Source organism: Opisthocomus hoazin, chromosome 5 (assembly GCF_030867145.1).
Source record: "Opisthocomus hoazin isolate bOpiHoa1 chromosome 5, bOpiHoa1.hap1, whole genome shotgun sequence".
Lineage (NCBI taxonomy): Eukaryota > Metazoa > Chordata > Aves > Opisthocomiformes > Opisthocomidae > Opisthocomus > Opisthocomus hoazin.
In genome coordinates, this window is record NC_134418.1 from 17,595,945 (window position 1) to 17,622,021 (window position 26,077).

Genomic DNA, 26,077 nt, shown 5'->3' on the forward strand with positions numbered 1-26,077 from the left:
TAATAAGTTACGGGGAATTAGACAAGGAAAACATGGAGTTTGGTTTTAGCTTTGTTAAATTAAAGGAGTTGGCAAGATAGTCAGGAAGGCACTAGAGAAACCAGCAGTAGAAGTTAGATCACTGTGAGAAACAGGAATATTAACTGCTTTGTACTGGGGTGATAGGATCACATATGATTATTATTTTGGCCAAAAAGGTTTATCAAAATACTGTAATATAGTCATAATATGTCAGCAGTTGTAAAGTCCAGGCACCTCAGGCAACTTTTCAAATTCTTCATAATCTTCAATGTCTATGGGAAATACAATGAAATATACCCTGTTCTTAATTGATTCCTTTTGCGCCACATTTTTCACGCAAGCTTGGCTGTTTGCCTTCCTTTGCTAAGTGAGGGTTTCAACAAGTACTGAAGAAGGATGGCCAAACCAATCAGCTACAGAATATGCAAAAGGTCAAAGCACTCAGCTAGCAGATTGCGGACTGCTTCCAGATAAACCAAGCATAATACATCGGATAACTTTCTCTTTGAACAAACAAAATAAGGAAACTAGAAAGTAGTTCAAGCTGATAATGTTTTCTTTACGATTTGAACTGCTACATGCATAGCCCTGTGGAGTATGAAATAGGACAAAAGTCCTTTCCTGCCCTATCCTGTTGAAATAGAAGAGAACAAAAATAAGTAGTTTGCATCTGCGATTCTGAATAGATAAGTGTCAACATCTAAAGTAAATTAAGACTGATGTGTGCAAGGAGAGAAATGTCGTTAACCTTTGGATGTGGCTACAGCTTTCTTCTTCATAAGGGTTTTGAATAAGGGGCTTGTAGAAACATGACATCTCTCATGTACCCTTTAGACGTGGGCAATGGACACAGCAAAGCTGAAGGAGCTCAGGAGTGCTTATGTACTGCTGCTGCCGTGGTCTCCCTTTGTGGCCTCCAGCGCCAATAGGCCTTCATCATAATAACTGTATGGATTTAACATTTTGTGGGGTAGTGCTGGGGGGTTCCTGCCCACAGTGTGGCAGTAGCAGCAGGGCTGTGGGAACTTCACCGGTATCAGCAGAGCACTGACAAGGAGCCAGCAGAGCTTGACTTCTCGCCTGTACAAACTCAAGCTCTTCAGAGTACTCAGAGGAAGTATTTGGTGTTGCAATCATCCCAAATCAGTATATGTGCTAATTTTAAATGGGTCTCTGTTACTTTCAGGCTTATCTTTAGTTGCTGCTTGACTGCACTTGGCAGAAGAGAAATAAATATAAGCCGTTCTTATGACATTGTCTTGAATACCAAGCGTGTTTTCTTTCCATCTAGCTAATATGTGTAGAAGATGAACTGGTGGCTTATTTCCTCTTCCAAAATAAAGGAGAGTGATAACCTGAGACCTCATGGAGAGGAAGTTGTGGTGCCTCTGGAGGGTATATCCTTATGGCCACCCGTGACACGAAGACAACAATCTTGCTCTTAAAGGGATGTGAACTCACAGATGTGGACTTTATTTTCATTTTCATCATAGACTGTTCATGTGGATTTGGAAGAAATAAAAACCTTGGTATTTAGCGAAACATCTCTATAACCTGTGAAGGGGCTTCACCTCAGCCCATGTGAGGTCCTAACTCCCACTCAAGGTAACGTGAAGGTAGACCTTGTTTTGTTAACTTTGAGGCAGGACCTGTGCCCAGTGATATTACCCAACACTCTCCAAGTAACACAAATGTCCAGCATCTGAGGAACAGATAATTTGGTCTGCCTTTGGCACGGTGGTCACTCTCACTATCTCTGCTTTGAGAAAACGAGAAAAGACGAACCAAGAGAAAATAAGATAGAAGATTTAGACAAAGGATTGCTTTTTGCTGATGTTGCCAATTTGCAACAGGCCCCACTCCCTTCAGAAGCCCTGCAAATCTCACTAGGTTCCCAGAACTGGCCTGAGGCATCAAATCCTCTGCAGGTCTGGGCTCTGGTGTTCAAGACTCCTGCTGGAAAAGCGTGTGGTTGAATGAAAAGGGAGGGGAAAAAACAGCAGGAGAAAAGCACCCCTCATCAAGTGGAGGCATAAGCAGGTGAAGTAAAACTCCAACTAAAATTTTAATTGCAGATGTATAGTGGAGGCAATGGAGCTGCAATACTCTGCCCCATTAAGACTCCAAGCCCTTACACTGGGGTGGTCTGACTCATCGGAGGGTCAGAAATGTAATGTGCTGTGCTGCTTGCAACAAATAACATTTGATTTCAAAACCGTAAGTATAGCAGAGTTGTTCCAAGCTGTTCCAAGCAGATAAGGTTTAAACCCTGCCTGTTACTTTTACATTAGTGACTAACGACTGAATGGAGGTGCAGAGCAGAGGTGTCTTTAGTTCAGTAATCTCATTGGGTAAATGAGATTTGGACTGTGCTTTCTAGCAAATTTAGGCTTAGAATAAATTATACTCATTTGAAAAGTCACAGGCCCTGTTGGAACTACACTTTGCATCTCATATAGATAAAAAATGCATGTGGAGTTAATCCACTGGTACCCAGATGCCTCCCTGAGGTGTGTGGCCCCAGCACCTGCACATCTGAACACGAGCTGTTCATCATCAAAGTGCCCCCATCCTGCAGCCCAAATTGATGGGCATCCCCAGATGGGTGCACCAACTGGGAGTCATGAAACCAGCACCCCTGAAGAGCAGACCACCCATCTCTCCTTCTTCTGTTTCCTTAATAGTGATACCTGAATTTACTGAAGTTTTCACACTGATCTCTTTCTCAGCTACTTCTGTGTTACCACCCTGGAAATACCTCATGAGATCTTCTACTGACCAAGCTGCAAACGCCAAAAGCTAGCTATTAAAAAAGAAAAACAAAAAAACACCAAACATAAAGCCAACAAAAAACCCTCAAACAACCAAACCAAGCAAAAATTTCCATGTGTTTTGACATCATATTTCCATGTAACAACTGGTTTTTCTTCTCATTTGCAGCCACTGCACAAAGACATATTTCTGTTCACCTGGATGAAGCCAGTCCTCGTTCACACCACTCTGTATGAGGGGAGAACTAGGCTTCTGGCTTTTAGCAGCTTTATGACCTCCTAGAGTGCACTGTGCCGTATAAATGTGCTCATTCTCTCAGTACTGAAGCAACATGAATCCTGAGCAGTTACATTCACATCCTGGCAATTGAACTGAGTATTATTTGGATGTAAATGCATTCAGCCATAACACAGGAAAATCCCAAATCCGAGCATCAAAGGATACTTCTCTTTTTAATGTCACAAAGTCGTCATTCCTTCCTGCCAGCAAATCAACTTCTTAGTGGTTCACTGCAGATGAAGGATTTTGTTTGATTCCTGGTTCAGACACTTGTGTCGGAAACATCCTTGATACTTATTAGAACCTGCTGAATCTTAAAACACCTTGGTCAGAGAAGGGACTTGAAGATGTCACCAGGAAAAAGTCCCAGCTGGTTGCCACCTGAAAGGATTAAAGATGAAAATTTCTCAAGGGTGTGATGACTATATTCCTTAGAGCACATTTACTCCTACATCTATTACGTGAAATCATGTTTTTTGTCTATAAGATGCAACAATCTGTTATGCAACAAATATCCACACATACAGGACCATATGAACACTTGCACTCACAGGTGAGGCAAGAGGCATCTTCTTCCCCCTTGAAATTTCTCCGAGATGAATGATTCCTTTTTGTCTAACCCCTGTGTTAGTTGCTGTGTTGTACCTGTGAGGACATGAGTGCCAAACACCAGTTCCCGGTTCAGCTGCTGTAGCTAGCAGCTCCATCCCACTGCAGCTGCCTCTAGACAAAGCCAAAAGCAAGAAAATCAGTGTTCTGGTGCTGAAAGAAGAAATAGTTGCCTAGAATTATAACTTTCGAGGGATTAAAAATGAGCCTATCACAGGCACCAGTGAGCAACTCTATAAAAATATAACCTTTCTTCCAAAAAAATGGAACCTGTGTTTTCTGTTGAATGCCTAAACCTCCAAGACTTGCAGAGCGCTTTGTAGTTTCTCCTCCACTTTTGCCTCCCCCCTCTGATCTGGAAAGCCTGGTAAGCAAAAGAAATTAGTTCGGCTCCTTCCTTCTAAGACTCTTGTCATGCTGGAGCTCACATCCCCTTCCCTCTGACAAAGCTTTAACTGCATCTTACTCCTTACGCCTCCTTCTCAACAATGTGAGAGCCAAACTGCCAGCTGGTGCTTTAACTTTGAGTTGTGGGCCACAGAAACCTGTCCAGGTACTCTCAGGGGGCATAAAACATTAACAGCTCAGAAGAAATATTTGATTTTTATTATTGCTGCTACTATAAAATTATTTGGTTTAGTACTATTTTCTACTTCACTGATAGCTATTTAGTCCTTAGTCATATTCCTGTGAGACGGGTTACTGAATGGAAGTGCGGAAGACTCGGTCCAGAGCTAGGTATGAATCAACGGCAGAGCCCAGGTTCGTAATTCCTGTCAGTCTCCTCCACAGACTGTTAGAAAACATGCATTTTTCCTGTGGGACAGGGGAAACATCCCCCGCTTCTCCAAGAAAGACTCATCAGGAAGAGAAAGAAGCATCTCATGCTTCCCTAAACAGGAGCAGAAAGAGGCCAACTGCGGGCAATGCTCTCTGGAGGATCGCTAAAAGTTCTAGGTAATTACCACAAGCATGCAAATACAAGTTTCCAGAGGTGCCAGTACCTAAAATGACATGCCTACTGCCTGATCACAAAATAAATATTAAGATACAGAAATCATTTAGGTTGTCTCTACAATACATTTAAGTAACATGATAGCACGATATCTGTACTTTCACTGTTGCCCCCCTGCATCCAAGTCCACCAGCGAATCCACAGAGCAAAATAAAAATATTCTGGTAGCTATACTTTGGGGAAAAATGAAGACATGTCAAATCATATACTCAAGTTTTCACATTACCATATGATTGTGTACGTAACAGTGTTCTGTATCCTGGTATTATCATTTAGTACTGGAATGAAACTCCACTAGCAAAAAAAAAAAAGTGGTTTTCCTTAAATTCTTTCTCCCACCATTGTCAGTGGTATTTTATCTATATTGACTGAATGCACAGGACCTTGTTTTTTAATTCTCAATTTAAAATAAGAAACACTTCATATTTTATTGTCATGTAAATCAGAACATTCAAATGAACAAGATCTTCTATAGCCGCTTCAAAGGTGGCATTTTGACATTTGGCTTGTTTTGTCACAGAAGATTAATTTCCTCTTTAAGGAGCACCACACACCTTTGAAAGTTTTCGTCTAATGAGTCCATCTTCACCTACATTAGTTTTGTGAGAAAATATGGCTGACAAAGCCAAAGTCACTTAGTAACAGCTACAACAAACCTTACATAACCTTAGCATCAGCAGGTCGGTTGGATGCATTTCCAAAATCGCTCAGTGATTTGGGGCATAGTCTAAGATAGGCTTTTCAGGACTCTCAGTTTCAGACAAAGGTTTGTTCACCGTACTAATGTCGAAGCTCAGAGACTGAAATTTCCCAAATCACAACAATGTTTTATAATCTGGCTTTTTGTTTGTCTGCTTTTAGCTACTCTGCAGAGAAAACTTGTATTTGCAAAAGGGGACCTTTTCTGTCAATTCATAAATGCACCCCATGTTTATCAACCATAACTGGTTGAAATAAATTCCTTGCAGAACAGAGGAATTTGACACAGGCACCAGCAACTCTCCTGCCTGAACAACATTTCACATGCTCCACCATCTTCATTCGAGCAAAGCAGAACAGAGCCATCCCCAGTAAGCGGATGCCTTTGAAAATCAGACCTCTGTTATTTAAAGTCTGACAGTGTGTCAGAAGATAGGATCGTTGCCATGAGTTTCTTTTGAAACTCTTCAAAGTCACATGAGGGAGCAGTTTGGGGTTGTGCTTGGCCATGAACCTCAGCTTGGGTGTCCCACCCCCTGTGAGAGGAACACCCCACATTGCATTAGCAGAAGCAGCCCAGGAGAAAACCCTTGGACCTGTCCCCAAAGCCTCAGAGCAAGGACCAGTGCCTCTGAAAACACTGGGAGTCTTTTGGCCAAGTGGGGGACCAGGCTTCTTTGGCACCTCTGAGCACTTTGTGCATTTGGGGCTATTACTTCTTCCTCCACTTTGAGGCAGATGCTGCTCCTCCCAAAGCCCACGCTGAGGGGACTACATGCCAGAAGAATCATGATTTTTTCCTCTTCTCTGTGTCTTTACCGAGAAGGAGACAATTTAGCCTATCATGCTTTCCAAAGATGATATAACATTACCTCGGGGAGGCTATGCCCCGGGTCCCGTTAGGACTCTGTCATACTGCTTCAGTCTGGAGCAGGCGCTTACTCCTTGCTCCATGGTATACACTGAGCTCCTTCCAGCAGGAGTTTTGCAGCAAGCTCACAGTTGCTTTAAATTAGAACAGTTGGCAAGTATCCGAGGAAAGGAGTGGGAGCTTATTTAGCTGAGACAGACAGTTACAAAGCTCAATGCAAGAGCATCAAGCTTCAAATAAGTTTTCATGAAGTACACTATTTGTCATCGCAGAATTTAAATTTGTTTTAAAGGATTTTGAATCACCAACAATTGCCTGTTGGCTTGAATTTACAACTCTTACGACGCTACCCAAAAGAAGCGCATTGCTTTCCCTGAGAAATCTGATGTCATCTACTCGAGCAAAAAGGTAAGTTGTAAGTGATTCTACTTTCCTATTCTGATCTCTCTGAAACACACTTGAAGCAGGGAATGCACTAGAGGCACCTTTCAGAAAAATGCAGATTTTTGCTGGGATGCATGTGATTTCACCAGAAATTGACTGTAGCAGAGCTTCAGTGAAATCTGTTTATGTATCTTGTCTTGTAAGAGAAGAGTAATAAACTTGGACATTTACACACATGACATTGCTATCAGAAAGTTACCCGACAGATTTTTTTTAAAAAATAAAGGACATAATTTTTTGTCAAAAAATATTTTTAAATGGCTATCTTTCACACGGTTTAGGGTGATTAAATTGTCTAAAATCTTTTGAAAAATTTCTCTCTACTTAGCTTTAATCTTACATTCCATCAACTCGAAAAAGATATTATTGTTTTTTCCCTTGTGAATGATTCCAACATCATTTCAAATCTTCATTTTAACCTTTGTTGCTATGGTTTCCTAGAAACTTGTTTTGCAAAAAAAAATCTGTAAATACCAAATAAATAATTTTTCTTCAGGGTTGTGCTCTTGCAAAGTTAAGCTTCTGCATTCAACTTACTAAACTCTCACAAATATATCCATTGATTATTGTTGAGGTGTTTCTTCTGTTGGCTTCTCCTCCCCCAGGTCATTTAGCTTATTGTGCTTCCACTGCTACAAGCAACACGTGTTGTAGAATATAAATGAAACACTGAGCACTAAGTGATTAAACACAACCTTGGGCTGGGTAGGTGAGAGTGTAAATGGATTAGCAGTTTCTTGCTCCCTTTTTTCCCCTGGGTCTCTGGTTACCATTATCGGGGCGAGGCTGAGGCAAGGCTTGCCTGCATGCCAGCTGCCCAAAACCTGATACTCACAAAGGTGGCTAATTTCTCTAACTCACTCACTCGCTTTCAAGGAAATGATGAAGCTTTTCAGGCCAAAGTTTTAGGAAAATATGGGTGTGAGTGCAGCATTACCCACAGCCCTTGGAGCTGTGCAAGCTATGGAAATTCGCTAACAGCAACCTGCTTCAGAAATCACACAATTATTATGTTATACAGCATGCAGCATTAAAGAGGTAGAGAATCCCTTTTTCGTACAGTGCCCGCTCCCTCTTTTCCCTGGCTTGGGACAACTTCATCTGCAATACTGGAGCAGACTTGCCCTGATGGAATGCAGGGCTGTCAGTCCCCATGATGCTGTGTCCCTATGGGCCACGCTCCGCCTCAGAAATGCATTTAAGAGTAGAGAAACACAGAGCAGAGAGGGCATGGGAAAGGGTATGGAAAAGCAAAACTGGAAGTGGAGGAGCTGATATGCCTGTCCACTGGCACAGGGGAAATCCTGAAAGCCTGGTTCCCTTTGAAGCTGCCCCTGCGTTAAGTTTTGTGCCAAGTGGGAAGGCCACCATCATCATCCTCATTGAGCTCTGGAAAGGCAGAGCTAGGGACACCTCCATTGAGTGTCACCTGGGTGAGGACTACACGGCAAGGGGATTGGGAAGCGTATTACCCTCTCTTAGTGGTTGCCTGTTCTTTGTCCTTCCTCCACAATACCCCAGTGATCTGATGGGTAGGTGAGAGTGAAGGTGATGAAGGCTGGTCCCACTCCGTACTGCTTAGTGACACAGGAGACAGGATGGCTTCTGAAATTCAGTATCTCAGCCACAGGGACTGCTTCTGGCTCAGCAGAAATCACAGGCAATAATGCAAACAAAGAACGTGATGTTCAATTTATTTTGTCTCCTCCGCCACCTCCACACTTCACTGTTGCACTTACCTACGGCTCAGTCACAGCAGCAAGGTGAGAATGTAGATGGAAATCCACACAGGAGCAGTGTCCCAAGGGCTGTGTTTGCGTGCCTGCAGGAGAAGATCCTCTGTCACATTCACTGAGATAAAGCTGAAATACCCTTAATTTTCTGTGACGTCCATTCACAGGTCTGTCCCATGCACTGGTAATTTCCAAGGTCCTTAAACAGATGCATACTGTTGTTGCATGATCAAATAACATTCTTGTTCCCAGAGACAGACATTGCAGATGATAAAATTACAATTTAGACTGGCCAGAAAAACTTAACCTCATAGGGGAGTGAAAATCCTAAGGCTGCAACCTTTTCTACAAGTAAGAGACATAAAAAAATACAGTGTTTCTGATTCCTAGAGGTTTCTTGTCACAGACATAAGATACGTCAAACTCCATGTTATCTGCTGGAGTGGATTCTTTGTTAGTCAAAAGGACAACAAAGCAATTATGTGATTGCCTTGGAAGAAAAATCTAGAGCCTTTGCAGGCTCATCTTCATGATCACACCTGGAAAATAAAGGTGGCAAGTGGCCGCCATTTTAGATAGAGGCATTGGGCTGCAGCTGTCAGAAAAAAGTATTAATTTCTGCTCAAAATCTCTCTAAAGAGGTGCAGATCAGTAGGGTAGTTTCTCTGTTGGCTTGAAGAAGAAACCCAGATAACTCCAATTTTGCAATGCTGAAGTAAAATGTTTGGATTCTTCATAGATTAGGATTCAGTTTTCATTTTGGAAAAGCAGTGTGGATCTGTTCCTGGGTCTCTAGCCTCAAGCCTGACCTGATGAGCAACCTGGTCTAGTGGAAGATGTCCCTGCCCATGGCAGGGGTCTTGAAATGAGATGACCTTTAAGGCCACTTCCAACCCAAGCGGTTCTATGATTCTATGATTCTATCTCAGATGAAGGCGGGAAAGCTCAAAGCAGGGAAGGCAGAGCTGTGGAGGACCTGACACGAGTCTTGAAGACTTTAAGGTTTCACTAAACCTTAGAGTGAAAGGGGATATGACAATATGATCAAACAGCCTACATATTTCTGTGAGGCGTATTCAGTGGAATGGGTAGAACTCTTTGGTATAAAAACAGCTCTTACCACAGAGAACAGTGGGCACCATTTTTAAAGGCGAAGAATAGGCTGTGCATCATGGAAAAAAGACCCTGGCAGTGAGAGGTATATGGTTATAAAATAATCCAAAGGGAAAGAGGGGAAAAGACTCGCTGGCTGGGATTTTTCACTTAGTCTGGGCAAACCTAGAAGAAATCTGTGGGGAGCAATCTTTCCTAGGCTGAGAGATGTAAGAGTCCATATGTTGTGCTGGCTTAAATGTATTGGCTCATCTTCAGTCTATCTACTGGATTTGTCTTCCTCATCTGTGTGAGTATCACGTCTCTCAGTCCCAAATGGGGTGCAGCCTACAGGAGTGGAGGCCAAATCTCGAACAAGATTTAATGGAGATAGTTGACTGTGTTTGGACACCTTCAGGCCACCCATCCTATTTTCAGCTTACGCTCTGTCCTCCCTCTTTGGAGAGACCCTAAACCCAAAATCAGACGCCCTGCAACAAGCAGGAACATCTGGCAAGAACATGAGATTAAAGCTGGGGAAGGAAGGGAACTGTTGGGTAAGGGGATGTTTTTTTCGGATGTATTGTAATTCATGAGCTCTGTTTTATTTCTCTCAGTTTTTGCTACATTCTTTCAAGCAAGATATTTTTCTTTCAGCAAAAAAAGAGAGTGGAGGGGATATTAATAACGGAGGTGGGACCTGAAATGTAGTTTAAAAAATGTGCAATAAAAACAGGGAGTGATGATGCTATAAAAACAAGGAGGGCTCAAAGGGCAGAGCTGAAGAGGTGTTGTGTCCAGCGTGCTCATCCCAACTCTTTTCGTTGGTCCAACAGGCCTCGTGGCTGGGTCCAGGCCAGCATGGGCATCCTGTCAGCACAGCACAGGGGGACCTGATCTGTGAGTTGCTGAGAGAGGGACCTCTCAGCAACTTGGGGTTTTTTCTCAAAACCTTGGGGTTTTTTTACCCTTTGGAAAAGAAAGTCTAAACTTTTTCTGGATTTCTCCAGGAAAACTCTCCCTTTTCTTGGGAGCGTCTCCCTGTGCTGGAACACGCGTCTGCTATTCTCGCTAGCAGTTACAACTCAGGACCAAAAGTCTTTTCTCTTTTCAGCAGTCTATAAAAACTTGATGTTACGCCAGCCTTGCTAGCCCCGCACTGATGTTCCTGCACAGCGCCGGTCTGCTGTGCTTTAATGCACCTGGGGATTGAGCCCACTTCCCCGACACATCCCAGACTGCTGGTTTCGAGTCCTTTTTCACTGCCGCTAAAGAGTGGAAGTGGCTTTTTTAGGACTCAACAGAGAAACATCTAGGCTGCTTTTTGCACCCATTGTTTATTCCAGACAACATGTCAATATTTTTTTACAGAGCTATTGGCTCCTTTGAGACTTTACGAGCTCCAGCTCTGCACAGATATGCTCTGAAGGTTATCTTCCAAAGCCTGTCCATTTTTGGTTCCAAAACCCAAGAACAGCCTTTGATCTCAGCCCTGCTTTAGCAGCTCTCCCAGTCCCAAACGTCTTTACTTGTGTCCAGCTTCCCCTCGGTTCCTCTACCCTTCTCCTCTAGCTGATTTCCCAGTGGCTGGAGGAAGACTGAGACTGCTTTGGCCTCTCTTGAGTTACTTACTGTTCCTGTTATTCAGTGCACATGTTCCTGCTAGAAAGTGGCAATACGTGTCTGCAGATGACCTCTGAGCACCAGCTTTGTGGTGGGGCAGCAAGAAATCATTCCAGAGAGATGCAGTGATTTTTGGGGTGGGAACAGGATGATCTACACTCCGGCAAAGCAATTCCCATAAAGGCCTGCAGTCCAGGTCACAGGCCCCACTCCTCTCCTAGAAAAGGAAATTTTCACTTCTCTCCCCAGTTTGGGCAAAGAGAAAAGAAGGGAAAAAAGGTTCCCTTTGCTGATTCAACTTCATCACAATCAACTTGGTCATCAACTTCATCCTGTATCCATGTCCCTCATGGGAACGCAAAGATCAAGCAGCATGGGCAGAAGAAGATGGCTTAGGCAGGACAGGCAGGGTCAGTGGTCCTGGCTAGGTGTCACAGAATCACAGAATCACAGAATGGTAGGGGTTGGAAGGGACCTCTGTGGGTCATCTAGTCCAACCCTCCTGCCGAAGCAGGGTCACCTACAGCAGGCTGCACAGGACCTTGTCCAGGCGGGTCTTGAATACCTCCAGAGAAGGAGAATCCACAACCTCCCTGGGAAGCCTGTTCCAGTGCTCCGTCACCCTCAGAGTGAAGAAATTCTTCCTCATGTTCAGATGGAACTTCCTGTGCTTCAGTTTGTGCCCATTGCCCCTTGTCCTGTCACTGGGCACCACTGAAAAGAGTGGTCAAACAGATTGTCCTGTTACCTCTCCACTCCCTCCTGCAGCCCCCAAGGGAGCAGGTCCTCTCTGCCCAGTGCTGGCCCCTGGGTCTCAGGAGGGCTTTGCTGCACACCCGGGCCCATGGGTCTGCGGTGGATATTATTTGGTTTCTCTAGAGGAGGGGTTGCATTTCACTGTATTTTAAACTTTACAGCTGGATTACAATGCTTTACATCGGAATGAGGTTTTTGAATCTGCATTGGAGATTGCCTTCAGCTTCTTAAGGAGAATTGAGAGTTTCCTCTGCACAACAACAGGCAACACGCCTCAGTCCTGATTCTGTAGTCTGCTTCAGGCAGAACCGCGATTCAGAATTTCTGTGCCTGGAATTTTTCAGACAGAAATGTTATTAATTATGTTGTACTGCATCACACCTGAGTGGTGCCTCCTGCGCTGCCAGGTGTCCTACTCACAGGACCTGTACCGTACAGCCAGTCTGAGAGCATGCACTGAATTTGCCTGGGGTTTCTTGCTCTAACAGATCTGATACATTATTGGAAAATCTTGGTTAAACGCACATAATGCTCAAACTCACGTGGAGAAAATATCCAGGCAGATAAACAGGGCATCTCAGGAACAGGAGCTGTCAGAAACCTCGCAGCATCTCGGTTTCTCCCTTTCTGCAGGCGTGCTCTGTCCTTGCGGACCAGTGCTGCCATCTGAGAGTTTTGATTGCCAAAGGCTGAAAAAAATATCTGACTGTTGTGTGTACAGCACCTGTTTCTGCATCCCAGTAGCACACATATTAAAACCCCACAGTGAGATCCAGGCCACGCCAAAGTCAAACCAAGCCTTGTGGTTCCCTTCAGCAGGGTGGCGTAAGGGGATGCACAGACCAGGTCCGTCACAGGTGCAGCTCCGTGGATGCCCAGGGTGTATCTGGATTGCTGCACCTGGCAGGATTTAGCCCCATCTTTCCACTCCTGCAGACAATGACTTGTAGCCAGGAGAGTCCTTTTCATATCTCCTGCATGAGGTGAAAGCCCATTTGAAGTGCTTTGACAGGATATGTCTCTTGGGCGTGCCCAACCCACCTTGGCAATCGCAAAGTTGTATCACTGCTGGGGCAGTACACCAGGATTGTAAAACATCTCTGTTCCCTCAAATACCACCATTTTCTTCATCAGAAGGGGTGGCCAGACTGCTTTCTGCCATCGCCGCTCACGCTTGAACAACCTCTGCAGCAACTCTGGCACGAAACTTGGATTCCTTGACCTTAAAAATTCATGATCCCACAGCAGAAACAGTTTCGCTTGCACGGAAGAACTGCCAAGACACCCTTAAAAGGAAGGCTCTGCTGAGCACACGCTGCTGGAGATGCTCGCCACTGCTCCAACCTCCCAGAACCATCCTGAGGAAGGCTGGCAGCAGCCATGTACCTCCCCTGCCCTGCCGAGCCCCTGTGCCGAGAGGGGAAAGGCCCTGATCCTTTTTGACCCCGTGGCCAGAGGTTGGGGTGACTGTGTCCTGGTACCAAATCCTCCTCAGCATCAGAGCAGCCCGGCTGCCCACTTTGCTGTAAGTTCCTCCTTTCCAGCATGTCAGCGGAAGCAGATGTTTCTAATTTATCACTAAAAACAAACAACTTAATCCCCCAAATATGCAGCAGTGGGGGGTGAGGAGGGGCCCTTCCACTTAAAGCTGATTTAAAAATTGTATAATTAAGGTTAATTTGTCCATGAATGAAGTAAACATGTGGCAGATATCATTATCCGGTGCTTCCTCCCCCTAATTTTTGCGAGCCCTAAATATCCAAAGATTTTTCAACATGAAGCAAAGGGATAGGTTCCTGTTCTGCTGGCCAAAAGCAGCTGGCATTGCTTCTTTTCATCAACAACTCTAATATTTATCTATTTAGGCATTCAGAATGTTATTTGTGCGTAACAGACATTGCAGCCCTCCATTGCATGGGCGCCAAAGGAACCTCTTTTTGCTTTTGGGGATGTTACTTCACCCTGGCTGCCTGAGAGCGAAGGCTGGAGAGCGGCACCCAGACGAGGCAGGGCTGCACCAAAAAGCTTCACAGAAACAGTGTTCACTCCACCCAACGAAATGGTGTAAGGCGTTGATGGGAAGGGGCCCGAGTCCAAAGCCATTCCAGATAAGACTGAGAAAATTACTGATTTTGCCTACGTTGTGTCAGCGCTGGAGTCCACAGCTAACCTCGGAGCGTCGGTAGTTCAGCACACGCACATGTATTAAGCCACCCAGCCTACAAACAATATATGTGCCCTACTTCTGCTGACACCTACTTCAGACCACCAGTTCCTACTGCTTACAGTTTGTGTTATTATTCACTAAAAAAGGCTCTTCTCCAGGCAGCTTGGCACCCAGCCACAGCATGTCTGCCGTGTACAGGCAGCACTGAAGTAAAAGCAGTGCAGTAGCCTTTAAAAGATCTTAACAGCTCCTGGAGACACGGCAGCAATGCTGGCCCAGTTCTGCGGAAAGGCAGAACTTGGGGCTGCCGATGGAGTTCTCCGTGCCTTGGGCATCTGTGAAAGGTGACGGGAAAAGGCATGTCCTACCAGCAGTAGAACAGTCTTAATGCCTGGGCATCCACAAACCAGAAAGTATCTGGTGTGAGAGTGGGAGGGGGCCCTCGCGCAGGGCCTCGGCAGCCTGCAGACCCCTGCCTGCGGGGGTGATGGGATGGGGCTCAGCAGGGCTCAGTGGGGCTGGTCCTGCTGCTGCAGGTCACTGCGCAGCCGGGAATCCAGGGCAGGGGGAGGCAGGGCTCATCAGCACAGAGTTACTTGAACCCCAGGAGTTTATGGGTTTATTACCTAAAAGGTAAAACAGGAAGAATCTGAGCTCAGTCTGCAAATTGCTGTGCTAAACCTAGCCCTGTTTTATAGGAAATAGATGGCTATACCTATTTCTTCAACTAAACCTTTAAAAATAGGGTTCAGTTAGGTGTCTTCTCCTAGCAGATGCTGCAATGCTCCGTACTCCTCATATGCCGGTGCCCCTGCTGCAGAAAGGGACCCAGCAACGCAGGCGGTGCTCCCCTCGGCTCTCACACACAAAAATAAGCCCCTGCAACCCCAGGCGTGCAGGTACATGTACTGTAGCCACGGCATAGCATGCTGCTTTTGGAAGTTTGGGCTTTCAGATTTAATTGCAGCAGCTGAGCAGCTTGTAAGAAAATGTAAAATAGCCTCACACGCAGCTTTTTGCTAGGGGCATGGGAAACCAAATCTTACACAGGAATGGTGATAAGGCTGTGGGATGCTGTTGCAACGACTAGCACTCCTCACCTCAGCATTCTCTTCTGCTGTGAGTAGCATCTCTGGGGGCTGGAGCAGCTGAGAAACCATTCTCCTCCATTACTTCTATTAAATGGTAGGATTAGACAATGTACCAGGATTGCAAGTAACTTCTCATCAAGTCTGAACATCAGTCAGGCTGAAGGAAGGAGTGAGAAGGGGAATAGAAGAACAGAAGAAAAACAGAAGGAAAGCAGGATTAGAGTCAACAGCAGCACTAAAAGCAGGAACCAGAGGCCTCAGTGCTCTGCTCCAGCTACTACACTCCCGTCCCTCCCATAGAGAGTATCCATAAAGAGATCTGGGAAAACAGGGTGTTTGAGAAGAAAATTGAAGACGATTGGAACAACACTGAGCTTGAACAGAGCTTAAACAATTCTATTTTTGGAATAAACAACAACAACAAACCTCAATCCAGACAATCCTGTATTGCTTAAGCAGCCTGAAGCTAAATGCAATGAGAGCACCAGCACCAGTTTACTCTGCAGAGATGCAATCTGCTTTTCAGTTCTGAAGCTTTTTTCCAAATGAAGAAACCATATGCCATCACACTAGCGATGCAGCCCTTTACTTCTTGCAAACTGGGCTGTGCTTCAAATGGCAGCATAGACTGCAAGTGGCTGCTTCTCTACCTAGTTGCAGAGGTGCCTTCCCTCACGCTGTGCTCATGAGGGATGGTCAGGGATACCTTTGTGCCAGAAAGCCTCGTACTTGCAGGAAGGAAACTGGTTGCAGCTCATTGCAAGAAAAGACCATTTCTCTTCGCTGTTTTCAATATCTTGGTCTGAAATAGCCTCAACCTCACTCCAGACCTGATGAAAAGATGAACTTGAAGGAGGAAAGCTATCTCAAATTGCCAGATATGTCTTGAACATGGTATTTTGGGGCACTGATTTTTGTTTCTGACTGTTTTTTAAACCACAACACCAAGGTTGTGGAGAAGAAGAGGCTACAGATGTAACTTCTGGGGACTTGATCTGTCCCAAAAAGGATCATTTTCTTAAACTGTCAAAAAACAATGTTTTACCATAGATGTTTTATCATCATGTTGAAAGTAGATGAGCACCAGATTTTTGATAGCACAATGACACAAGCTACTGATAGAAAGCATGTTTTCTAATTCCCAGGGAGCTTATTTTGTCTTCCTACCTCTGATGAAGAAGCAGTAGTTGAAATGAGTTTTGCTTTTGGCTGAGGATATACCCCACAATGGAAGAGAGAATGTCCTTGCCTTAAAGCATCTAAAGGCTTCACCTATGTTGTCTGACCTCTAAGAGGGAAGGCAGTCTGTTAAAAAATCCTTTCTGACCCTCAAATGGAAGATCCCACAGCTCCTCAAGTGCAGACTCAGGACATTTGTATCTAAGCTTGAGATTTGCTTTTGATGCTTTTTAATGGTATGTGTTTTTGATGTTCCTAAATTATATAGCTCAGTGAAGCACTCAAAAAATAAATGTTCAGACACCATCGGGTGTGGTGAAAGGTCTAAGGGTAAGCTTTGATGTGGATATAAAGCCATGGTAGCTGTCAGGTACTGAGTCATCTTCCAGTGGCACCCACATGACCAGAAAGGGAATACATATGCTTCTGCACATTTTTGAGCCGGAACTTCAGGTGGTATAAATTAATTATGCTGCCCTTGCAACCAATGCAGATGTACTGATTTGTATCAGCTCAAGATCTGGTCATTCAGATTTCAAGACTGAGAAATTATATGCATAAGATATGACAGATTACTGGTTTAAAAAGATTTGCTTTTTATGTTTAAAGGACACATTAAAATAAATTACACATTAAAAAGTTAGAGTTCTTCCTTTTGAATGTGCAATTTGAAGCGTCAACAGAAATTTGCAGCTCCTGAGTTCTTGCCCATCATTCAGTAGCTCATATTCTATCTGGGACCAGATGAACAATTGCTGTTAGCATCTCACCTTAAGTGAGATATTGCTGTGGTCCAGCTTTTGCTGGCTTGGCAAGTCTGAGCAGGTATGCAGCGCAGTGTGCAAGATGAGGGTTGGCAGTATGGGACATCCATGTATGCGTTGCAAAGACGCTTAAATGGGTCACTCCAGGAAGCAGAACAAGTCTAGCATAGATCTGTGACCCATGCTATATTCTTTTTGTTTTCACCAGAAGTAATATATTCTTTCCTAGCTACGTGCCATTTATATATATATTGGTGGGACCATGTATAAAACAGTATTACTCACCAAAAGCTAAATGTGAGATCAAAATGTGAGGGCCATGCATAAAAGGCACATATTTAAACACTCGCATTTTCATTCTTGTTTTCAAGACAAGACTATCTTGTCTGTAAATTCTTCCCAGGCCCATCTTATGTACAAGGTGAATTTCAAAACAAAAATTGATTCCAGATGTCTTCAGTATATTTTTGCAGGCCTCCAATTTAAACAAGTTGCAGCAATACTCACCTTCATATAGTTTTCGATCATTATAATAAGAATTCTCACTGACAGCAGTGGAGATCATGGGGACCTTTCCTGGTTTCCAAAAACAGCTTTTACTAATTTGTGTCCCATTCCAGATTGTGAGAAGGGCTGTGTTTTAAGGAGAATCATTCATTTGATGATCCTTGGTGCAGCTGCCCTCCACATGTACAGCAGCAGCGTTAGCACTTTTTAATTTTCCCCCACTTCCAGCTTCAACACTGGAACCCATTCCATAGCTGGCACCTTAAAGTGCTATCTTACTTTGTCCCTTGACTCAAAAAAGTATCTGTAATAGTAGGGTGGCTCTTAATAGCTAATAGCTAACTAATAACAGGAATGCACAGAGAGGTGACAGCAGGTAGGACACTGGCCCTGAGAGACGACCACTCAGTTTCTTACTCTGCACAAACTATGCGATATCTGACAAATAATGTCATCCTTGTGCCCTACATCTGGGAAGTGAGATACCATTTTTTGGCTTCCATGCCAAATAAGTATAATCAAACGATTGGGTGATCAGATATTGCAATAACCAATGTTTTGTAATTAGCAGGGATAAGGGATGCAAAATCCCTCTGGATCATAATCATTGAGTCACCTCCTTGCCCTTGGGGGTAATGGAGGTCAGATGTGCTGTATGGAGCAGAAAACCCTGAATGATAGAGTCATCACAGCACGTACTGCAGAGATAGCTGACAACTGATTAGATCTGCTTTGAGCAGATGATGAGTAAGATGAACTCCAAAGGTCTCTTCCAACCCAAATTACTCCTGTTATTCCACTCTAAAGCTGCACCTCCGAAAATGCATCCTCTGGGAGCGCTGGAGACCATGGTGCACACCCCAGGGTAGCACTGCCAGAGACAGCTTGCCTCCATGAGGGACAACTCAGCTAAGTTGTGATGGACTGACCTGATTCAGGGCAGGTCAATGCTGACACCAAAAGTATTTGCAGTGTCTGATCCTAGAAACAGAGCAAGTGCCTTCAGGTAGCACTGTACCTCCACAGAGCCAACCAGTGGTATGGTTTATTTCCAGATTACCATTTCAAGGCAATGAAAGTTTACACATTGGGAAATGTGCTCTCTAGTTCACATTTACCTGCCGTGTCATCTCACACTGCCACTGAGTCAGTGTTTCAGTCCTTCTGCCCCAGCCTTTGCGTGCAACAGTGAAAATGAGCCGTGTGGTTCCTATTGACTCTGCGCATGTCGCGTCTCTCACTCAGTGTGGGCTTTGCAAAAGCCTGGCGAGCTGACACTGGAAATAACAGCTACTGGGATGTATATACCTGCTATTCCCAAATGTTTTAAAGCTGTGTGTAAAATCAGACAATGTGAAAACAAAGTCTGATCAAGGCAGTCTAATGGATTGTGTCACATCACACAGAGGGACCTACTTTCTCCGGGTCTCAGAGGTAACCGTACAGCGTCACGCCGGCAGAGCAGTGCTCCCAGCCCGCGGGCAGCACAGCGCAACCAATCTTCTGGGGCGCGTTTGAAAGACAAGTGAGAAACATAAGACTTTCTTTTACATATAAGGGTCTACACTTCTATCAGAAAAAAAAAATAAAAAACAAAACAGATTTTAAAGTTTTTGGTGTGGTAGATCATGACACAGACTTCACCCAACAAGTCTCACACATTGCTGTTTGTGTTGTAGCTTCTGGGGTCCTGGCCAAGCTTCCCCTTTCACATAGACAACTACAATTGTAACTGTGTCCCTTACTGCGTGAACTGTTTTCTTAACTCCTGTATAAAAGTCTGCGAATGCATACGCAGTATTCAGCAAAGCCGATGATATATTCAGAGTCTACCACTGTCTCCATCCGTGAGACACGACTGTGCGCGGCCGCAGTAACGCGCAGTGCCCCAAGGCTTGCAGGGCTCACACAGCTGCCTTGTGGCTGAAACGGGCTGGGGACAAATGACACCAACCATGCATGGGGAGCTGCAAGCGCACTGCCCAACGGCTTGTCGCTTCCTCGGGGGAAAGCCAGATCCCTGGAGCAGAAACAGAGTCACACCAGGGGGTAATCAGCTGGCGCTCCAGTTAGTGGTGTGCTTCAGATGTCCGTAGGGAAACCAGCAAGATCTGGTTCTCAGAAGTGAGGTATATATCCTGCTTGCCTCAAAGCGCTTCGCAAAGAAGTAGGTAATAGATCCCAAGCAGTTTTTGAAGTTTAGCCTCTTGTAATTCTGGACGGAAAGCTGGATGGGGTCCTGACGCGCCCCCCGCGTGGGGCTGCTGTCTGTAACCCGGGCATGTGTGGGTCGTCCCTTGTGCCAAGCCTTGCTGCTGCAAGCCAGGTCACAAGGCCTCCGCATAGTGAAACAAGAGCAAAAGTAATAAATCCCAACTATTTTCTAAAAATAGAAAAGTTGAACTGGGAGAGAAGGAGAAAATATGCACTTGCCGATGGCTTAGCGGAGAGGGAAGAGCTCCAGCAGGGCGGGCGATGACGGGCTCACCCCTGGGTGGCTGGACAGTTCAGCACCAACCCACGTAGACAAGCCCTAGGCATCAAACTTCAGCCCACTGCAGAGAAAAGGTGTTTGGGCATCTGAAGAACAATATTTGCACCCATGCTAGTTTTAAAGCAACAGCTTTCAAATATGAATTTTTATTTAAAAAAACAAAAATCAATGCCAATATATTGAAATTCAAGATATACATATATGGTTTGATTGGGCCTCATATTTTGAAAACGTTAGTGGAGAAAGGGAAGGGGAAAGGCTGAAGCAGGAAGGGCTGAAAAGTGTCAAAATAATTTATTGTAGACTTAGAGTTTCAGTATTTGACAAAGGAAGTGGATATAAATGGAAACTAAATTGAAACTAAGACTTCTCTCATTCAACACAATACATCACTGCTACTAGTCAGCTACAACTGGGAGAGACACTTTAATTACCCATAAGCAACTTTGAAGTTGTACATGTGTTTTAGTGTCTTAATAAAATTGCAAAAAAAAGAAGCAACAACAAAAGCTGACCCCAAGTCTGTGGTTCAAGAAAAACCTTGATAACGCACATATAAACCATGTAGGGGATTTTTCAAGTCCGTTGTCACACAAGGGGAATAACACACTAGACAAAAGAGATCATTTGATCATTCTTCATTACAAAATATTCTTTCCTCAAACTAGAAATGCTTGTTAAAAGTTTTGAGGGCTTTTTTTTTTATCTTTATGTTTCATATAGCTAGGAATATCACATTTACAATATTTTAAATATTGATTTTACACTGTAAGTTTTTTCCCCTTTTTCCCTCTTTCGCAACTGAATAAAATGGATTGAATGAGGACTTACATTTTCTTCCTTTCTTATCTCTCGTTTTTTTCATCCTCTCCATAAAACCTCTGTCCTCATTGTCTAGGAATTGAATGACTACTTTTAAAATAATGTCTTTATTCTTGTAAGTATAATTTTACCATGGAGCAGGGAGCTTCTTTTTTTGCTGAAACCTTACATTTATCTATTTTAAGCTGCATCATTATCTTGCTTTTCATATTCATCACACTATTTGTTCTACTGAGGATTAGTTCCAAAAGCTATGCTTGTTTTTACGAAGTTTGATAAGTTTAAGCACACCAAAGGAAAGAGAGAGAGAGAAAAAAAGAAGCAAACAGATCTCTTGGAGGAGAAGAAAAAATATCCAAAACACAGTCCTTTTGCTTGCAGGCGGTTCATTGCATTTACGATGTCCAAAATGCTAAACTTCAGCCTGGGTTACATTTCCTGGCTGAGAGACAGAGATTCTCAGAAATCGAGGTTTGAAATAGAAAGTCAGCAGTAAACCTCATCTGGAACGTAAGGAACCTCAGCAGAGGGGACAGAGCTGAGAGTGCTGCCACCGGGGAGTCATGAACGGAAATAGAGAAGCCGGTCGTCTTTGTTTTATTTTTAAAATATGTGAACAAAATAAAAGCTGAAAACATGCATTGTGTTTTCATTTTCCTGTGCCTCTGCTAGAAGCATTGCTCCCATACCCTACCAGTACAGAGCACGACACGCCACAGTTTCTGTGCTCCGATCGCTCCCTCTTATGTTACTGCTCAAGTATGCATTCAGAAAAGAGCCAGCAGATATAGTAGATTTATTCTAGTTGTCAAGGTCAAGGACTCCTTTTTTTTTCGGATTCAGCTGAGAGAGAATTCTTTCCTCACAACACCAGACAGGCTTTCTCCTTCGCAGTCTACTGTCAGTGTGCACCACTGACAAAAAAACCATGTAAGAGTATTTTTAAAGGAAATTATTTTTCAATCTGAAGCACCAATGAGTTATGTTCCGTCTCCAGTGCCAAAGTTAGGGGGCTTTTCAGCAAACATCAGTATGCACTGCAACTCCAGCTGCTGGAAGCTCTTGCAAGCTATGTAAGTAAAGGGCTTCATTTTGCTGAAGCAAACTTCATCTATTCTCTTGCCTCATGAAAACTCTGAGATAATCTAGACTTGAGATTAATTTCCTAATTCTAGTAGCATTGTTATCTTGCTGTTGCTCTGAATAATGTGTCTATGTTGGCACAATAAATAAATAACTTACCTCTCTAGAAATGTTTTGCTTGTGAGTAGTGTCAGGAGCAGAATCTGTACGTGGCTCGGGCAGGCTCTGCTTGCTTTCCCAATCACTGACAATTACTGTTCTCTGTGATCAGCACGGAGAACTGTCTGATTTCTTCAATTTCTTGTTACTCTGAGTTCAAGGACAATGAGAAGCTGGCAGCAAAACACAAAATTTGTGCAAAGAGCAGAAGGGTAGTTCATAAAGCAGAGTCAGTGAACCCGAAAGTGGTGTGTAACCCCCATGTTGAACTTGTGGTCTTGTGGGATTTTATATGCTTTATAGTGAGGTTTAAGAGGTCACAGATTATGTGACTAAGAGGAACATTAGATGACAGAGGAAATATTTTGATTGCTTTATAAAATGTATTTTCCTGTTCATGCTTATATTTAAGTTAATCACTTTCTCTATGGTGATTTAGAGTTTATTGCAGGGCATGGATGAGCTTTCTCTGAGCTTCACAATGTAATTTAAGGTCATGAAATATTTCCTTGTTCTCTGTGCAGTTCATGTACATATTGGCATCAATAGGCCTGGCAGACAGGCGTTGAAATCCCAAATCTCTCTTCTTGTCTGTGAAGTCCTCCCAGCCCTTTTGATGTCTGCCCATGTGCAGATAGGGTGATGAACGGATGGAAACTGGCTGTTGTGCCAGGAAGCTTGATTAGCTCCACAGACCAGGTACAAGGGTTATTAATCTGAGACAGAGATTTAACATACACAGGGTTTCCAGTATCCTCCTGTCCAGAGAGTCTCTAGCGCCCTTGCATTCCTTGCAGCCTTTCCCAAAGCACCTAATCCCTCTGACTTTGCACCTTCAGTTTGCTCACACTTTTTCCCAGTTCCAAATAACTTTTAGCAGGTCCAGACCCACATGTCCGAAAGGTACAAAGTCTGCTTCCACCCCTCATGGTGGAAATCTGGCACATACCTACAGGGCAATACCAACCTTATTTATTTCAGATATGCTATCGCAATTGCCTCTTGCATCAGGTGCTCAGAGGAACACAGATGTACCCCAAAGAGCTTACTGCCTCTCCCCACCCTCCTGTTGACTTGCATTTCCATGGCAATGCAAGATGCAGGTGGGGAAGGGGCACTGTCTGTTAAGGGAGATGCTCGTGGTTCGTTGAAGTCAATGGGAAGGCTCTCCTTGACTTCAGCCAGGCTGTCAGACCTGGGTGCCAGAATAGCAAGGACAGCAATAGACACACAGGGCTGCGGAGCTGCAGCGTGCTGCTCCCAGTGAAGCTGGGGTATCACCTCCCTGAGCGAGAATGGGGAAAGGCTCTGTAGCAAGAAGCTACAGGGTGATAGCAATCACATTTTCAAGGTGCATTGGCAGGATCAAGTCAGAGATGCAGGGGATCTGTGTGCAAGTCAGACTCCTCTGCTGATGGAGGAAGAAGATGTTGCTTTTCAAGAGTGTTTGGAGAATGACAAAAAGTTTAATTTTCAGTACAGAGATGGCTGAGAGCTAACTCTTCTGTTTTTTCTTTGCAACTCAACTCTCACATACCTAGCTGGTGTAACTGCACTCCAGGGAGAAAAAAGCAGTTTGTTATATTTTTGGAATTTATGTATGTTCATGTGTTCCATTAGTCTTTTGGCAAATGCATCTTTTGAGCTCTAAAGCTTTCTGAACCTTTCATATAGTCCTTTGCTTTGAAGCAACAGATGTCTGTGATAAGCAGATGGTTATGGCTTTAAATATGAACATCTTTAAATACTTTGTTGTGTATACTTTATGGGAAGGAATGTACTCTGTCTTAGTATGCAGAACTGATGCACTAAATGAAAAGTGTCCATGTCTAGATGCTTGATGTCACTTCCTAGCTTGCACACCAATAACCCACATGTTTTTCGGGATTATTTGTTGTGAGATATTTTCACCCCATTACTCAATTTGTGTCTTCAAGTTACAAACCAACTGCAAAACACACTAGTCTGAGTTCAGTCAAAGCAAACAAGAAACAAAAAAGAGTCAAAGGAGCTGCCCAGGCTGTGAATTACATTCTCACTCTAATGTATACTGTGAGCAGGATGAAATCTTCCTCTTGCAGAATTTCCCAGAGGAAATAATGCAGTGACTATGGAAACAAACAAGAAAAAAATCTTTTGATCTTTCTTATTCTAAAATTTCATTTTTTCAGGAGGTACAGCTATGAAATTTGATGAATGGAGAATCTAAGAACATAAGATCTTAGACCAGGAATAAATTTTGGGACACAAACGGAGAGAATAAATCTCAAATAAGAAGATAACTCTTATTTTCTTTCAAGGAAAAGAAGCCAGATAAACACATTTCATCCAAATGTTTTGCTATTGGATATTCATTTACTGCTCTAAAGATTATAGATCTTTTGTCCCTCTCCATCTGACCTTCAGATTTCAAGAGTTTGCTTTTTAAAGAAATCTCTTGAGGCAGCCTGTGATGTGTGAACTCTTTAAACTTGGATTAGCTGATCTTCAGAATGGATTATTGCACAGATTGTCGAAGGCTTTGTTAATTATAATGACATATGATGTGTTATTGCATGGACTGAGTGCTTACACAAGGCACCAGCCTGACTTGAAAGAAAAGAAATGCCTCATTTCAACCAAGCTTTTGTGGTTTTGCCTCCACCTTTGAGAAGGAACTGGACTATTGAAGGGTTCATGGTGCTGGAGGAGTGCTAGAAGAGCTCAGTGGTAATGCAGTATATGCTCTTTCCCTCCCTTTTTTTCTCTCTCTCTCCATTCCCTCTGGGAACCTTTTCCTTTCTGACTTCTTCAGGATACAGTAATCCCTAATGCCAGGTTGTCCCAGAATACAGGTTTTCCTCTTTTTGTGCTCAAATCAGCCTCTCTTTATTCCACAGTGCTGTGGCTGGCGCTCAGCCTTGTTGGAGAAGAGAAAGCTTGGGATGAAAAAGGGCCTGATGGGGACAGCATGTCCCAGCACAGCTGGTGGGCCAGACACTGCATTGTTTGGACTTCAGTAGTTAATCCCCACCTCTGCAGATACCAGCAAAGTAGCCCACATGTAAGCAAAGCATGTAGGCTGCTGACCCTTGTAGTCTGTTGCCCAAGGCTAACGGCTGCTTTAATTACTGCCTTGACTAGCTATGCATTCCTTGGTGGTTTCCTCATCCAGATGTCTTCTGGGTCTGGTCATTACACAAGACAACAGTGGACTAACAGAACTGCTAGTTTGACCAAAGAGAGCAGTTCCTTCTGTTACTCTTTGAAGAGAGAAGATCTCTTCTGTATTCAATACTGTAGGGTTTAAAGGATTTAAAAAAAAAAAAAAAGAAAAAAAGAAAAGAAAAGAAAAAAAGGAAATTGTTGAAGGGTTCTATTTTATCATCTATTATTTGACAATATGAGGTCTAGAAATCTACATACAAATCAGAAGGAGTTGTGAAAACTTCTGATTGATGGGCTGTCTTTCTTTCTGACATTTATAATTGTTTAAAGGCTGCAAATGTTCAAATACTTTGAAAACTGCTGGCAGTACTCTGCTACCTGACAGCAATGTAACTTAGAAAAAGGCTCTCCTAAATAAATCCTTGCAATGATATGAAGAAGTTACATTCTGATGTGTGCCAGACTTCTCTTGTATCTATCTCAAGATCTCTCTCTCTCTCTCTCTGTGGAGCCCTGCAAACCACTACTGGTCTGGTGCAACACCTCAGCATATGTGTATTTACTTCTCTCAATACCACCTCTTGGGTTTACAGATTTGAGGACTGAGGCAAGACTCAATGACTGTTAAACTGAGATCACACTAGAAGACTGTGAAGATACAGAAAACTGAAGGCAGTTTTCCTGAATTCTGGAAATACGTGTCCATCCATGGCCACCCATAAATGAACAGGTTCTTTGTAAACAGGGAAA

At 43.6% G+C, this 26,077-nt stretch overlaps 1 protein-coding gene across 4 annotated transcripts in view; it reads left to right on the plus strand.

Moving 5' to 3' along the window:
- The first annotated feature begins 6,526 nt into the window (after nt 1-6,526).
- C1QTNF7 (C1q and TNF related 7) overlaps nt 6,527-26,077 on the plus strand; it is a 52,565-nt gene continuing 33,014 nt past the window's right edge. For 3 of the 4 annotated variants that reach the window (XM_075420564.1, XM_075420565.1, XM_075420566.1), the window contains exon 1: nt 21,815-22,011. The gene's annotated coding sequence lies outside the window, so the exon portion shown is untranslated. Of the gene's footprint in view, nt 6,675-21,814; nt 22,012-26,077 lie in introns of those variants that run through there. The other variant, XM_009934334.2, reaches the window with a different exon arrangement.